Source organism: Maylandia zebra, linkage group LG4 (assembly GCF_041146795.1).
Source record: "Maylandia zebra isolate NMK-2024a linkage group LG4, Mzebra_GT3a, whole genome shotgun sequence".
NCBI lineage: Eukaryota > Metazoa > Chordata > Actinopteri > Cichliformes > Cichlidae > Maylandia > Maylandia zebra.
This window is the reverse complement of record NC_135170.1, coordinates 7,256,375-7,271,801: the sequence shown is the minus strand read 5'-3', so window position 1 is coordinate 7,271,801 and position 15,427 is coordinate 7,256,375.

Here is a 15,427-nt window from a genome sequence, read left to right as displayed (position 1 = left end):
CCAGTCATCCACACATTCACACACTGGTGATGGCAGCTACATTGTAGCCACAGCCACCCTGGGGCGCACTGACAGAAGCGAGGCTGACGGACACTGGCGCCACCGGGCCCTCTGACCACCACCAGTAGGCAATGGGTGAAGTGTCTTGCCCAAGGACACAACGACCGAGACTGTCAGAGCTGGGGTTCAAACCGGCAACCTTCCAATTACAAGGCGACCACCCAACTCTTGAGCCACGATCGCCCGAAATCGAAAGTCAGCCTCTGTTTCAGAACTCTGTGAACACACTCACAAAAACACACATGGTTCAACTGTGAAAGACTCACTCTTACACACACGCACACGCACAAACACACAAACAAAGATACCCATATGCACAAACATTGCTTAGACTCTTATTCACAACGTCCATTATAAAAACAAATAAACATGCTTGTACACAAACACATGCACACACGGGCTAATTTAACCTAGCACAGAAACAAACTTTCACTGAACCTCGCGCAGGCTCAGCAGTGGCTTCCTCAGTAATGGCAATGCCTCCCTTGAACTCATTCACTGGGTGGGTCATGGGTTCAAGTCCCAGGTGGGGGAGGGGGAGCGAGTGGGACAGTGGCTTTAAAGGAGGAAAGTATGGAGGGAGAGACAAGGCCCACCACTCACTCTGTTGCTCGTTTCCCCTCCCACCACCAAGTCTCTCTTTACCCCCACCCCGTTCCTTTACTTTGCCACAATCTGTTCTCTCATTCAGACACACATGTGCTCACATGCAGCCATGCATGCACACACAGAAATATGCAGGAAGTGACTATGCAATCTCTGCTGTGTGTATTTTTGTGCATGTGTGGCAGGTTACTCTGTGCATCCTTGTTCTGTATGTGTTATCTGTTACTTGGGCCAATATTAAAACACCACTATTTGTATGGCTGCTATTAAGATTTCCATGGTAATGAATATATATGTGTGTGTGTGTGCGTGTGTGCATGTGTGCGCGTGCTCTCAGGCTTATTTGTGATGTATATTCTCTGGCCACTCAACCCAAACTGAAAAATTGTCAAACACACATTCACAGCACACTGCAGAGTACGGCAAAGGTGTCAGATTTGATCACAGCAGGAGCATCTACAAACTATTTTTAGCTTTTCCCCATGTGCCCTTGAGCAAGACACTCAACCACCTAGCTGCGCGCACTGCTGTTCAGCAGTTCTGATCAGCATTGAAACATGCTCAGATTTTTATATGAGGAGGAAAATGCTTTTGAAACAGATTTTCAGTTCTTATGCTTGCAGCGTTTCCTCTGATGGGAGAAAAATCGGACAAAAATGGAGCAAATGTTAAAGAGGTCTAATTATGTAGCTTCAGGTCATATAATCACCAGTAAGTGTTGGTGACACAGAAAGTTTGGTCTGCAAATTGTGTATATAAGGATTGATTTTTATTTTTGCATATTCAGGTTTAAATGTTGCTCCCTTTAAAAAATGTGAGGAAAGAGCTCAGTCAAACATGCTCACGTGCAGACATGTCCTCATACAGCTACACATACTCACAGAAGGATCCTTGCACTTGTTTTGTGGCTTTAGCTTGATTGGAGATCTAAAACCAAAAACCTGAAACAAAAAAAAAAAAAAAAAATCCCCCCAAAACAACAAAAAACGGCTCTTTTAACTCGATATGGAGCAAACATGCATGACATTTGCTGGTGCACATGAGTTCGAAAATACACACACAGCCTCTCTTTCATAAGGAAACAAAAGCGGCTGACCTTTGACCTTTACCATTCAGTCTGTCTGGAAAATACCATGCCTGGAATCGATCAACACTCCTCTCACCCAGACAGCCAACACCCCCATCCACCACCACCTTCTTATTCTCTTCACTCACCCTTGAATTCCCCCACCCAGCTCCCTTCTCCCACCTCTAGTCCTCCATCAACACACAACCAGCTCCGCTGCATTTATGCTATGAACTTGTAGCATAACAGCCTTAAGGTCTTATAGCATGACCACACACGCAGTCATACAGGCCACATTAGAGCATTTCTTTTATCTGTGTTCTGTGGATTTATGATACCTTTTGAGTGATATAGATTCCCACCACCATTACTGTACAGCATTTAGGTTGCAGGTGCTTCTTCAAAAAATGAAGCAAAGCTCCTTAGCAAAATAATGTGAATACTTCATTAATGTAATGATTGCCCTCTCTGCCATTTTTCAAATGCATTCAGATGCTAAGGACACCAAAACATGTCCTTTGCCAATACTTCTTATTCTCTTTTGTGCTTGTCACAACAAAAATAACATGTGTTCAAACACATTTAACAACAACAGATTTCTTAGTTTTTAAAAAGTAAATAAATATCAAATTTGCTAAATTGTATAACTAATATGTCACTTTTCTCAAACTATGTAAAAAAAAGTGCAAGTACTCTGTTGTAACATGTTATATCCAGTATATCCATGTTACATCACAGTATTGTGGGAAGGTTCGTTATGCTGCTTATCCAGCCATTGTATGCTTAAGCTAGTCTTCAGCTGCGTCTTAACATGCTCTTTCACTATGTGGGCCAGTGTAGCCTGTGCTTATCCTACTGGTCATGCAAACGACGCTCATGTTGGAATATGTAAAGTACTATTCATATCTTTGACAAACCCAGGAAAGCATTTTGTTTCCGTATGTTTTTCTTTCAATTAAAATTCACATCATCACTGGGAGGCGAACAGATTGAATAACAGATGAATATAAACCAGTCACACTTCAGAAATGAGACATCACACCTGGGTCACTTCTCATGTCTGTGTCATGTCAATGTCATTTTGCATGTCATGTTTACACAAATGGCACCACTTGATTTCTTGGCTCAAGATGGCTTCAAAGCACCCTGTGAAAATAATTTCTATCATAATGTAGGGCAGAAAATTTTGGCACAGAATATCAGGTCAGTTCCCATAACAACTCAATTTAGTATTTTCAAGGATCTGAAATGGCCAGAGTGGTTAATCAGAAGGTTGGCTCATTGAATGCTCATATTAAAGTGTCATGGGGAAAGATACTGAAAACCTAAATTGCCATCTGTTGCTGTGTGTGTGTTTGTGAGAGACAAAAAAGAGCACTTAAAAGATAGATTAAAAAAACTAAATATAAAGCCCTGTCTGAATAGGTGAAGGTGGCTTAGAGTGTAAAAAGTACTTTGAGTACATTACAGTGAAAAAGACATGCAAAAGGAGTTGGTGGAGGTCATTTCTTCTAGATTTGCATAGACAGTAAATTATTTATATATATATATATATATATATATATATATATATATATATATATATATATATATATATATATATAAAACACCCAGCACGCCCCTGCGGGCGGTTTATCCTTCAAGCTCGGGTCCTCTACCAGAGGCCTGGGAGCTTGAGGGTCCTGCGCAGTATCTTAGCTGTTCCCAGGACTGCGCTCTTCTGGACAGAGATCTCCGATGTTGTTCCTGGGATCTGCTGGAGCCACTCGCCTAGCTTGGGAGTCACCGCACCTAGTGCTCCGATTACCACGGGGACCACCGTTACCTTCACCCTCCACATCCTCTCGAGCTCTTCTCTGAGCCCTTGGTATTTCTCCAGCTTCTCGTGTTCCTTCTTCCTGATATTGCTGTCATTCGGAACCGCTACATCGATCACTACGGCCATCTTCTTCTGTTTGTCTACCACCACTATGTCCGGTTGGTTAGCCACCACCATTTTGTCCGTCTGTATCTGGAAGTCCCACAGGATCTTAGCTCGGTCATTCTCCACCACCCTTGGGGGCATCTCCCATTTTGACCTCGGGACTTCCAGGTTATACTCGGCACAGATGTTCCTGTACACTATGCCGGCCACTTGGTTATGGCGTTCCATGTATGCCTTGCCTGCTAGCATCTTGCACCCTGCTGTTATGTGCTGGATTGTCTCTGGGGCATCTTTACACAGCCTGCACCTGGGGTCTTGCCTGGTGTGATAGACCCCAGCCTCTATGGATCTTGTGCTCAGAGCTTGTTCTTGTGCTGCCATGATTAGTGCCTCTGTGCTGTCTTTCAGTCCAGCTTTGTCCAGCCACTGGTAGGATTTCTGGATATCAGCCACCTCCTCTATCTGCCGGTGGTACATACCGTGCAGGGGCCTGTCCTTCCATGATGGTTCCTCGTCTCCCTCCTCTTTCTTGGGTTTCTGCTGCCTGAGGTATTCACTGAGCACTATATATATATATATATATATATATATATATATATATATAAAGGACAATCCAGCACATAACAGCAGGGTGCAAGATGCTAGCAGGCAAGGCATACATGGAACGCCATAACCAAGTGGCCGGCATAGTGTACAGGAACATCTGTGCCGAGTATAACCTGGAAGTCCCGAGGTCAAAATGGGAGATGCCCCCAAGGATGATGGAGAATGACCGAGCTAAGATCCTGTGGGACTTCCAGATACAGACGGACAAAATGGTGGTGGCTAACCAACCGGACATAGTGGTGGTAGACAAACATGAGAAGACGGCCGTAGTGATCGATGTAGCGGTTCCGAATGACAGCAACATCAGGAAGAAGGAACACGAAAAGCTCGAGAAATACCAAGGTAATGGTGGTCCCCGTGGTAATCGGAGCACTAGGTGCGGTGACTCCCAAGCTAGGCGAGTGGCTCCAGCAGATCCCGGGAATAACATCGGAGATCTCTGTCCAGAAGAGCGCAGTCCTGGGAACAGCTAAGATACTGCGCAGGACCCTCAAGCTCCCAGGCCTCTGGTAGAGGACCCGAGCTTGAAGGATAAACCGCCCGCAGGGGCGTGCTGGGTGTTTTGTTTATATATAATCTTATCTTTGAAGCGTATTCAAATATTTCATAGAAACGGCGCTCTACATTTCCCCCCTAGCTTTTTTTTGTGTATATAATTGATTGATTTCTACCTGTATACACCAATTATCCCACATCTTTGGCCTTGTCTTTCAGCTGCAGCTGTAAGAAGAGTCCAGTGTCACAGTCAGCTGGCACAATGTCACAAACAATCTGGTGCAGGTAAGTCATTTCGATTTGTAACCAGTGATCTAGCAATAACAGGAAAAAATACAATGGTGGAAGACAGCATGAAACCTACAACATGGCTGCTTCTGTTAGACAACTAATTCAAATGCTTTGACTCAACTTGGTAATTAAGTCAGAGGGTTGAGTTTTCACTGATCTTTAGGGCAGTGTTTGCAGTAATTAGATTCCCACTTGTTGTTATACTGAAAATGCTTCCTGAAACTTGAAACTTTCAGATCGCTACTGTTTTGCACCATGATGTTTTTATTGCGACTAGATATACTAACACAAATGACAGACTTCTAATATTTTATATTTAGTTTAATGCCTCAAAATGTAGAATCTATTACCTAGATATTTGTTCAGCATTTCCATTTATTGCCCAATTCCAAATATCTCCAGCGTAATGTCATTGCACAGTCTAAATTTGTTCTGTAGCTGTTTGAGATATTAAAGCAGGTTTAGGTACCTTTGCTACATGCTGCATCATTAATCAAAATGTGTGGGTGCACCTGCAGAGCTCTTGTCACTTCCTATTTAGCGTCTTCGTTGGTTCATCCTGTCATGGCTGTCCACCCCTTGCAGCACTTCGGGACAGGCTGTTTGTTAGCTTGCTGTCAGCCTGTGTTTTTCAAGTCTTGGAGAACATTCAACGCTGTCGGTGAGTTTGTGACTCAGAGAAAACCATCGAGTGTTGAGTGTACCCTAACACTTGAGATCACAACAACTCACAACACCACGTACCAAGAAATGTGTAGCACTCAGATATTACATAGTAATTTTTAGCAAAACACAGAAGTAAATACTAGCATTAACAATGGCTGCAGTCTATTAAGGTGTCACAAAATTCCATGAACAGTCTTACTTATTTAAAGCTTGTTAAATAGTCACAAATTTTACTCTGTTTATTCATGTTTCTGGATATAAAATTTCCTCCTCATTTTTGTGTCCCCAAACACAAATTTTCTTCTGAATGCACTCATACTGCATTTAGGCAATTAAGTGATGTAAATAATATGAATATTTGACCATTTTAAGGCTAACAAAGTCTTCATTTAGAGGCTGGAGGGATTGTTGTTGGCATAAACGCTTTTTCAGCTCACACATCAGACACCGTTTAAAACCTAAAAGGGTTGATCTTTTTACCTCAATTGTGCTATTTTAATCACATCTATAGAAGCCACTTGGCTAGATTTAAGCTCTGAAAAGTAATTAGTAATGTTTAAGCTGAAAAGTACACAGATTTAGTTTACACAAGAAAAACTGGAAACAAAAACGACTGGATCAGGTAAAAAATAATATTCATATTAGTTAATATATCAAAGGCGAGGGGAAATGACGAACATGCCGACAAACTGTCCCAGCTGTAAAAACAAAATGTAAAAGTGCCTCACAAACCGGAAATGGACACTATTTCACTTCTAAATAAAAGATGTGCCCGTTGAAAACTGCAGCCCAGATGCAACTTTTACTTTGAAGGCGAACGACCTCCACTTCCGGTTCGTGTTGAACTTGGATTTTCGCAGGGCTAGTAGCTAGCTAGTATTTGCAGACAAACGTGAAAAAGTACAGTCAGTGGTGGCGGTGTGTTAGGAGCCAAGGTTTTCAGTGCATCACCAGTGCATCAAAACATTTTTCAGCAGCAAAGTGTGGTTGTATAACGTACAATATTGTTGGACAACCCTTGAGCACCGTGTCCATGATGTCAATGAGCCTCAATAAAAAGCTATTTTTTGTTCTGTGGGTGTGTTGAGCTGTGCTTAATTTAGGTTTTATTCCAGTATCTTTGTATACCAAAATCTGGGTTTCCCCACACATTTTTTAAAAGTAATAATTTGTTTTATAAACTTTACTAAAGATAATCAAATAATATTTTCTGTACAAAAAGTGTCCAGGTCAAGTTGTACTTTAATATGTTTTTCACCCTTTTTATCACACACAGGAAGCATGTATCCAATTGTTTTGTGAATAATGTATCACTTTGTTTCTGATTGACTGTTGCTTATTGTTACATTGTATAAAGCTCTGCCTTGGCCAGTTCTAATCCAGTGCATGATTCCGGCTCACATTCATCGCTGTCGGTGGGTTAGTAATGCCATAAACTCGCCGGGCGATGAATGACAACTGTGTCCATGCTTGGCTGCGGTTCCTGATGTCTTCTTTTTTTCTTTCAGCTGCTTGTATCTGCTTAACTGATGGATTGTTTGTGTTGTTTTTCTAAATGAAATATGAACCCCAAAAGAAAATAAAGATTTTCAAACAGATTCAAATTACTGTCATATTTGGTGTGTCACAAGATGCATGATTATTTTAGAAGGACTGTCAGTGTAATTTTTCGTTTCTCTGTTATGAATTCTGATAATAAAAAACAAGAAGGAAAAACAGATACAAAACTAGAGTATTTTAAGGATGTTGTGAAGGCCTGAAAGAAACTGAAACAGAATGCAAAATTTCTAAAAGGTCATGGACATAATCACAATACGTCTATCTGATAGCAGTATACAGTCCTGAGGATGATAGGAAGTTCCTGCTCTCATCTGGGAATGACAAAGGCACCCCAAAACCTGGGACTTTTTTTTATTGACTTCTGAGACCCTTCAGCAATGTGACTACACACCAGATTACACACATCAAGGAGTGGGACCCTGTAGAGGATGCTTTGGGATTAGGCTTCAGGCCCCACATATGTATAGACATGTGTGGTGAAGTACTAAATGCGGTATATGTGCAAAAAAGCTATGCTAACTGAGAGCCAACAAAGTAACGTTATTGGTCTTACTTGGAAATGAGCCAACGCAGGACACTTATAGTTCACACATCTTTTCTGACATTTGGCCAGAATGCTGTTTCATAATGATACAAACAAATGCAAAGCTCAGTTTATACTGTCACAAACCTTTTGCACACATATATGCTTAACCATAGGCTCTGTTCATTATTACAGTATAAAATAATGAGCATTCATTCTTTCGGGCAGGGATAGCTCAGTAGGTAGAGTGGTTGCCCCATGACCAGAAGGTCAGGGGTTCAAACCCACTGAATGGCTACCCTGAGGTACCCCTGAGCAAGGTACCATCCCTACAGACTGCTCCCTGGTGTGCCTGCTTAGTAGCTGCCCACTACTTCACTGAGTGAATGGGTCAAATGCAGAGAGAGTAGTTTCCCCGCGGGGATCAATAAAGTATACATTATTATTAAAAGCCAGGTTTCATTTGACTGGGTTTTGTTGAAGACATACTGCACATATCTACACATTTATATCTTCAAAAACAATTGGAATATTAGACGTGTAGTCAACTCCTCCACCTCTTTCTTGCTCCAGGGGTTTTCTATTGTCTGATGTTCAGCAGGTGGAGTGGAGCTCAGGCAGACTGAGACTGTGTGACAGACTTGGCCACATGGGGATATTCCACCTTTTCCTCTAAACACTTTCTTTGATAGAGGTTGGTTTATGTTTCATCATTCACATAACTTGTTCTTTTTGGATGCTGTCCTGATCTGCAGCCAGCCATTCTGTTTTAGAGCCTTACCAGGGGTTTGCATCATGTGACGAATTCTTTGAGGTTCTGCTCTTGATTGTTGACAAGGAAACCTGTCGGCCTACATCTTGGAGAGCATTGTTGACTTGCTGCATAGCTATAAAGGGATTTTCCTTCACCATGCAAAATATTTATACATTTATGCGATTGCATTCTATTTTCTTTCTTCTTCTTCTTTTTCTGAGTGTGTCCAAATGCTGAGTTTGACCGTGAAATGTCTTTTTTGGTGGGTTTTTTCTCGGGGCATAGTTTTTAATATTTAGTTATCTTGCATCTAAAAACCACAATAACGACAAACTAAAAGACAAAGAAATAAAATTAAATAAAACAGTACATAACATGATACAGTGACTACACATAATAAACCAAGCCAGGCTTAAGTTCTTAAATGCTTAATTAACTGTAAATAAACATACACATAAATCATATATAATAAAAACATGTAAATTCTTAAAAACATTTGCATGCACTTGTGCACTCAGCACTTGGAATAGTTGGTTTTGGGAGGCAGTAATGTGACAGAACAGCTGCACAAGTGACGTGTGTTTTAATCGCATGGTTCATATAACACTGTAGATAAATCCATGCTATTAGGCACTTTGGGAGTTGGGCTGTCATATTATTGTCTCCCCAAAAACACTTTATACATTTTTACCTGATAGGTGGATAGGTATATTTCCAGCACTCTATCATGTCAGGTCCATTTGGACAAGGACACAGTGCTTGTGCAAAAGTATTATTATGAGTATTGTTATGAGTATTAACTCATTAAGCATTACAATCATTTTTTATACATAGGCTCTTGTATAAGTTAAAGAGTGATTGAGGAAAAATCATGCAGCTCTGCATACCTCAAAATCGTCAAGATATTTTCTTGAAATACATTGGAGGATTAACATTAAACATTTCTGGCCAGAGCATATATTAGACATTATTCACAGACACACAACTCCGCCTCAGTCTGAATGGCAGCTCTCCTTTGGGTCTGAACCACTTGTGAGTTATTCTCATTCTGAATTAACCTTTTTAGTAAGCCTACTCAAAATTAAGCTGACAATTGGCACTCTGTTGTTAAATCTAAAATATTACTCACACTATTAGGAACAAAAAGGTGCAGATTCAAGTGACCAAACACTTAAAAACTCAAATGAACTGCAAATAGTGCAGTTACATAAATATATATGCTGTAAAATATATGTAAAATAAAATGCAAGAACGTGGAACATAAAATCAGCCTTTATGCGGATGATGTGTTACTTTTTCTACAAAGCTCACAAACCAATATCTCTGGGGTGATTGAATTGATAAACTCTTTTGCAAGAATATCAGATTACTCAATTAACTGGTCAAAATCTACAGTCCTTCTGATTAATTGCTCCCTCCATAATTCTTCTTCTACACCAATGCAATCGGGAAATATAAAATATTTAGGTATTAATGTTTCTCCCAAGCTTGCAGATCTGACTAAATTAAACCATATCCCACTTTTAAAGAAAGTAGAAGGCGATCTGGCTAGATGGAAATGTTTACCCATATCACTCATGGGAAGGGTTGCCGCTATAAAAATGACGGTCTTACTAAAAATAAATTATTTATTCTCAATGATCCCAACTAAACCGCCACAAGATTGGTTCAGATCTCTAGATTCATACATGTCCAAATTCCTTTGGAAAAATAAGCCCCCACGTATAAGCTTAAAAACACTACAAAAGACCAAGGATAAAGGAGGACTAGAACTACCTAACTTTCAGCACTACTTCTTAGCCAACAGGCTTCAGTTTATCTCAGAATGGCTAAAACATACCCTCTTAGATGAACCTTGGCTAGATGTAGAACAGGCACTTTGCAATAATCTAGAGATTTCAGACCTACCATTTATCAGCTCAAACACCCAACGACATGAATGCTTCAAAAGCATCAACATCAGCTCTTCTCTGACAGCATGGTGGGAGTTTCTAACATTGACGGAGTCTTCATTAATCCCATGCAAACGTACACCTATCTGGAACAATCCTGACATATTACAAAACAATAATATGATAAACTTTTCAGATTGGAGTGGTAAAGGAATCAAATACTTAGAACATATATTAGAAGGAACAAAATTTATTCCATTTGACAGACTAGTTACACAATATGGGATCAACAAGAAAAGATTTTAGAATATCAACAAATTAAATCCATAGTAATTCAATTCAATTCAATTTTATTTATATAGTGCCAAATCACAACAAAAGTCGCCTCAAGGCGCTTCATAGATAGAGAGAAAAACCCAACAATCATATGACCCCCTAATGAGCAAGCACTTTGGCGACAGTGGGAAGGAAAAACTCCCTTTTAACAGGAAGAAACCTCCGGCAGAACCAGGCTCAGGGAGGGGCGGGGCCATCTGCTGCGACCGGTTGGGGTGAGAGAAGGAAGACAGGATAAAAGACATGCTGTGGAAGAGAGACAGAGATTAATAACAGATATGATTCAATGCAGAGAGGTCTGTTAACACATAGTGAGTGAGAAAGGTGACTGGAAAGGAGAAACTCAATGCATCATGGGAATCCCCGGCAGCAGTCTATTGCAGCATAACTAAGGGAGGATTCAGGGTCACCTGGTCCAGCCCTAACTATATGCTTTAGCAAAAAGGAAAGTTTTAAGCCTAACCTTAAAAGTAGAGATAGTGTCTGTCTCCCGAATCCAAACTGGAAGCTGGTTCCACAGAAGAGGGGCCTGAAAACTGAAGGCTCTGCCTCCCATTCTAATTTTAAATACTCTAGGAACAACAAGTAGGCCTGCAGAGCGAGAGCGAAGTGCTCTAATAGGGTGATATGGTACTACAAGGTCATTAAGATAAGATGGGGCCTGATTATTTAAGACCTTGTATGTGAGGAGCAGGATTTTGAATTCAATTCTGGATTTAACAGGAAGCCAATGAAGGGAAGCCAAAACAGGAGAAATCTGCTCTCTCTTTCTAGTCCCTGTCAGGACTCTTGCTGCAGCATTTTGGATTAGCTGAAGGCTTTTCAGTGAGTTTTTTGGACATCCTGATAATAATGAATTACAGTAGTCCAGCCTGGAAGTAATAAATGCATGAACTAGTTTTTCAGCGTCACTCTGAGACAGGATATTTCTAATTTTAGAGATGTTGCGCAAATGGAAGAACGCAGTCTTACATATTTGTTTAATATGTGCGTTGAAGGACATATCCTGGTCAAAAACGACTCCAAGGTTCCTCACAGCGTTACTGGAGGCCAAGGTAATGCCATCCAGAGTAAGAATCTGGTTAGATACCATATTTCTAGGCTTTTCAGGGCCGAGTACAATAACCTCAGTTTTATCTGAATTAAGAAGCAGAAAGTTAGCGGCCATCCAGGTCTTTATGTCTTTAAGACATTCCTGCAGTTTAACTCATTGGTATGTGTTATCTGGCTTCATGGACAGATAGAGCTGGGTGTCATCTGCATAGCAGTGAAAATGTATGCTATGTCTTCTAATGATGCTGCCTAAGGGAAGCATGTATAATGTAAACAGAATTGGTCCTAGCACTGAACCCTGTGGAACTCCATAATTAACCTCAGTGTGTGAAGAGGACTCTCCATTTACATGCACAAATTGGAGTCTATTAGATAGATATGATACAAACCACTGCAGTGCAGTACCTGTAATACCTACAGCATGTTCTAATCGCTCTAATAGGATATTATGGTCGACAGTATCGAACGCTGCACTGAGGTCTAGCAGGACAAGCACAGAGATGAGTCCACTGTCAGAGGCCATAAGAAGATCATTTGTAACCTTCACTAAAGATGTTTCTGTGCTGTGATGAGCTCTGAAACCTGACTGAAACTCTTCAAATAAACCTCTGCAGATGATCTGTTAGCTGTTTGACAACTACTCTTTCAAGAATGTTTGATATGAAAGGAAGGTTGGAGATTGGCCTATAATTAGCTAAGACTGCTGGGTCTAGAGATGCTTTTTGAGTAAAGGTTTAACTACAGCCAGCTTGAAGGCCTGTGGTACATAGCCGATCATTAGAGATAGGTTGATCATATTTAAGATCGAAGAATTAATTAATGGCAGGACTTCTTTAAGCAGTTTTGTAGGAATGGGGTCTAAAAGACACGTTGATGGTTTGGAGGAAGTAATTATTGAAGTTAACTCAGAAAGATCAATTGGAGAAAAAGAGTCTAACTTAACATCAATGGTACTAAGAGTAGCTCTAGATAATATTACATCTGTGGGATGATTACTGGTAATTTTTTCTCTAATGATAAAAATTTTATTTGTGAAGAAGTTCATGAAGTCATTACTAGTTAACGTTAAAGGGATGGTTGGCTCAAAAGAGCTCTGACTTTTTGTCAGCCTGGCTACAGTGCTGAAGAGAAACCTGGGGTTATTCTTATTTTCTTCAATCAGAAGAAAAAGAAACTTGATTTAAAACAAGAAAAAAAAACATAATAAGAAAGATATAAAAAAGAAATTTAAACCGGGTCAAGTTGAACTACAAACACCACCAAGTGTGGTTCAATTTCTTACTCTTAAAACCCCCAAATTACTATCCAAAATATACAGAATGCTTTCTAAAACAGATGAATCAATATCACTTCCTATTGCAAAATGGGAAGCGGATTTATCAGTTAACTTAGACCAAAACTTCTGGTCTCAGATTTGCTTAAAAACCTTTCATTTAATTAGAAATCCCAGTCTGCAATTAATACAATACAAAATATTACATAGAGTGCACTATACAGGCCATCGGATGTTCAAGATGGGCTTTACGTCTACCAACAACTGCTCACACTGCCAAACCAATTCACCGGACAATTACATCCACGCTCTTTGGTTCTGTCCACCAGTTCAGAAGTTTTGGCGCGAGATATGTGAGGACTTATCAAAGTGTCTGAAATGTAACATTCCAACTTCCCCCTTAGTGTGTTTGTTGGGCAGCTTAGATAATGTCACTACAGAAAAGAATATAGCCCATATGGTTTTCACTGCCCTATGCATAGCCAAGAAAACAGTCCTCATGAACTGGAAAAATAAAAATAATCTTAATTCTAACCAATATAGAAATTATCTATTAGATTACATTAGTCTTGATACAGCCTCTGCCACCACATCAGATCAATTGCTCTGGGCTCCTTTGATCAGCTCCATCACCTAGTGGGGGTGGGGGGTCATAGTTTGGTTCCGCCTTCACTGTTGTGATTGGTGTGGGGGTAGGGACAGGCTTAGGGCGTCGGGGGGATACCCAGGAGCATCTTCCTTGGAGGGCTCAGTCTGGGGTTGTGGTCATGGCCTATTAAGGGCTCTGTTGGCTCTTAGGTGACTGTTTCCTCGTGGCTGCGTGCAGCGGGGCTAGGGGAGGGTCTGTGCTGACGGACGTGGGTTACTGACCTGGTAGCCTGGCTGCCCCTGGTTGGGTCCGGGATGGGCGTGAGGTTCTGGGGGTGCTCCATCTCTGGGCTGGGGCCCTGGCTGGGCCTTGGGGGCTTGGGTCCTGGTTGGTGTGTTGCTGGGGTTGTGGGCGGGTGGGTGTATGGGGACCCAGCCCTGGCGCAGGAGACTTCCAGTGCATCGAGCCACCTGGGGGGCTCTTCAACTGGTGGGGGAGGCTTAGGTGAGAAAAAGTGAGGAAGAGTGAGGAACTCACTCAATTTTATCCCACAACTTAGACATTCACATTACTCACACTCTCATTACACATACATATAGGACCTTGGGGGTGGGCACGCTACACGGAATCCAAAAGACCATCAGGGTACACCTCACCCCTGGCGTCGTTGCCCACCTCTCAATTTTAAATACATGTAGACATTGACAGCTATTAGGAGGGGCTATGCTGCTCTCTGACAGGTAGCTCCATGCCCTCCTGGGTTTTAAATGCACCTTAGAACACACAAGCGTCAACCACTACATATGAGCGGGCTGAGGGAGGTTTGGAGTCTTCACACCCTGTTCTCTGTTGGGGCCGGGGAGCTGGGAGGAGGAGTTGGCCGTCCAACTGGGGTCTGGAATGTGGGGCCTCCCTGCTGCTGCCGAGTTGGGGCAGTCTGCTTCTCTCCACCGCAGGGAAAAGGGTAACACCCCCTGGGTCTGGGTGCAGTTTCCCCCTCCAGGGGCAAGGGTACCTAGACCTGGGGCTTAGAGTATGCTTGGGGAGTGTGATTGTGTGTACAGTGTCTCTCTATGTCTGTCTCCACGTTGGATGAGTGTTGAGTAATTGCATATGAGAGCATGAGGGTGGGAATGGATGTCTGTATCTGTGTGTGCCTGTTTGTCTGTGTCTATATGTCAGGTTGGGTATCAGACGCCAGCTCTCTGGGGACATCTCAGGCCCTCCAAGGTATGGAGGCCTATCTCCCCCACCACTTCCCCTGCCAGGGCAGACGCCCTCAGACATCGGTGCGTTGGTGGTTCTTTGTGTCCGGGGATGGGCGTACACACCGGCTCACTCCGTGGTGGCTGCTTGTCGGGGCCTGGAGCCTGGGGCTCGCTCGGGCCACTTCAGAGGTGGGGTGCCCCCGGCCTCTCGGCCTGGGGCTCGGTCACTCTGGCACAGCTGGCTGCCGGCGGAGCTCACGAGCACGTCACTGGCTTCTGCTCTGCGGCTGCTGAGTGAGCCCTCATCTGGGACTCTCCTCAGCTCTTTCTGGGACAGTGGCGCGGCTGCCCCTCTGTTAGTCTTCCTTGGTCTCTTGTGTTCTGAGGGCCTCTGGATGTCTGGAGTTTTGATCTCCTCCATACCTGCTTCATGCCCTGAAGGACGGGGCTGTGGCTCCCCACACCCTCTAGCAGATCGTTACATGAAAGAACCTTTTAAATACAAGCGCGTCCATGCTCACAGGT